Below are 2945 nucleotides of genomic sequence, written 5' to 3' on the forward strand. Positions count from 1 at the left end.
CAATGAGTTTTCTAAGCCCAAGAGTCGATGAAATCTTGTGTCAAATGTTCAATTTGTTTCTGTAAAATTTCACAGTGAAATTTAGTTTATACTTTGTGTATTTTTAGTTTCTTGGTATAATAGTGGTATCAGAGCCCTCAGTGGCATTAGGGCTTCGTTTGACAGTGACCTAGTTGTGAGAAATCCATTCATATAGTCAGATCTGAAGAGTTCCTTTTTGTTCGATTTTTCTGGAGAAACCTTAGATCTGTTCTTTATCAACATATCTTACATACTTCTATTCATATTTTGTGTTGATGTTACACTAACGATTTGTTATTTTGGATGTCTCGTTAGTTTCTTATAGGGCTGCTTTTCTGATGTGAACTGAGTGTTCGTGACCTAATTCTTGGGTGACCAACATCATTCTTAAGGCTTTCTTGGTTATTGGTAGTCTTAACTCACGACTACTACTTTGGTTTGACACTGGTTTTCCTATATTACATTAAATCTATTTTCAGTTGTATATGTTACATGTATATTGTTGTTACTGTAAATTGCTATACAACTTGATAGATCTTTCTGTGTATTATAATATATGTTTATAGTTAAAATTTTGCGAACTGCATTCATTTATTAGTTCTATGTGATACACTCATAATATCCCTCTTTGCTTTTAGTTCTGATGTCCCAAATTGAATCTTGACCTGAGGACATGATCTTCACGGAATCTTGGTGAATTTGGGAATTTGGGGCCTGAAGTGTATTGCACTGATCATGCTATCATTTCTTGATATTGTGAATACTTTGTGTCTTATTATTTTCTTGATTCTTGAAGCTTCTTGATACTGAAACTTGTCCGACTCTTAGTGTTGTTAAATTTTATCCTGTATCCTCCTTTTCTATTGAACATTGAACCTCAAATAATTTTCTTGTGTTGATTAAGAACTCCCAATGTCAACTACTATGTTTGAACTTAGGATTTTTAATGGAAAATGGGACTTCCCCATTTGATAGCAAAAAATGAAAATGGTCCTTCTTCAATAGAAAGTCTCGAAAGCTATTACTGCTGAATTTTCTGCTACTATGACTGAAAAACAAAAAACTAAAATTGATGAACTTGCCCATACCTCTATCATATTGCATTTATCTGACCAAGTGTTGAGGAAGGTTTGGAAACTTAGTAATGCAAAAGCTTTGTGGGATAAACTAGAAGAATTTTATTTAGTAAAGTCATTACCAAATAAAATATCTCTTCTAGAAAGACTCTTCAGTTTTAGATTAGACCCTTCCAAAGATTTAGAAGATAACCTTGATGTTTTTAATAAATTGGTTCAAGTTATAACCAATGCTGGAGAGAAAGTCTCTGAGGAGTACAAGGTTGTCATTTTTCTAAACCCATTACTTGAAGCATGTAAAGATGTTAAAACTACCATTAAGATGGTAGGGATGCCTTGACCCCTGAAGTTGTTGTAGCTTCTTTAAGAAGTAAATAATTAGAACTTAAATCTGAAAGGCAAGGAAGAGAATCTGAAAGTCTGTTTGCTAGAGGTAGATCTCTTACTAGGCAAAGCAGTAGTCATGAAAATCAGAGTCATCAAGGAAATAACAATAGCAAAAAGAGAGGCAAAGGAAGACCTAGGTCAAAGTCTAGGACTAGGAATAGGAAGTGCTATGGAAGTGGAAAAACTTGTCACTTTATTAAAGATTGCTACAAGAAAAAGAATGAACCGAGAGATAAGAAGGTAGATCAGGGTAATGTAGTAGATCCCCCAGGAGATAAAACTGTGGATGTCTATGTTGTTACAGGACCCATTACTGACCTTAATACTGTTTATTTTTCTAAAAATAATGAACAGAGTCAAAAGTGGATACTTGACTCTGGCTGCACTTTTCATATGACTTCAAAAAAGGTCTTGTTTAGAAAATTTTAAAGAAATAAATGATGGTGAGGTAGTAATGGGTAATAATGCAGCCCGTAGACTTTAAGGAATTGATAGTGTGACTTTGAAATTTGAAAATGGATATATCTTTACCCTAGAAAGAGTAAGATATGTCACTGATTTAAATAGAAATTTAATTTCAATGGGAAATCTAGATGATATTGGCCTGCAAGTTAAGTTTGGTGATGAACTGTTAAAAGTAATTAAAGGCTCACTTGTAATATTCAAATGTGCGAAAAGAAATGGGATATATGTCACTAGAGCTGAGGAAATTTCAAGTCACATTGCTGAGTCATCAACTGCTGAAGTTGATGTCACCTTAAAATGACACAACAGGTTAGCACATGTACGTAAAAGAGGTCTGCACATTTTGAGGAAAAAAGTGTTTTTGGAAAAGATAATATTTCAAAAATCTCATTTTGTGAGCATTGTACTATAGGTAAACAACATAGACTTCACTTCAATACTGGAAAGCATGAGACTACTTTTGTGTTAGAGTATGTACATGCTGACTTGTGGGGACCTTCATCTACCATCACTCAAGGAGGAAATAAATTTTTTCTATCTTTCATTGATGATTTTTCAAGAAAGGTTTGGATTTTTCTGTTAAAACAAAAGTCAGATACTATTGAAAAATTTAAAGTTTGGAAAACCTTGATTGAAAATCAGACTAGGAAGAAAATCAAAATATTAAGAACTGATAACGGTCTAGAATTTGGTAATACTAATTTTGATCAATTATGCAAGGCTAGTGGGGTCCTTAGGCATAAAAATGTTCTCTATACTCCTCAACAAAATGGAGTTGTTGAAAGGATGAATAGGACCATTCTAGACAAGATTAGATGCATGATGATCAATTTTGAAGTCCCTAAAGTGTTGTGGGGAGAAGCTGCTATGACAGCAATGTATATCATAAATAAAACCCCTTCTAGTGCCTTAAATGGAAGAACCCCTGAGAAGGTGTGGTTTGAAAAATCCCAAATTATGTTTACCTTGAAGCTTTTGGTTGTGTAGCATTTTTCC

The sequence above is a fragment of the Olea europaea genome, unplaced genomic scaffold, assembly GCF_002742605.1.
Source record: "Olea europaea var. sylvestris unplaced genomic scaffold, O_europaea_v1 scaffold1520, whole genome shotgun sequence".
Taxonomy (NCBI): Eukaryota; Viridiplantae; Streptophyta; class Magnoliopsida; order Lamiales; family Oleaceae; genus Olea; species Olea europaea.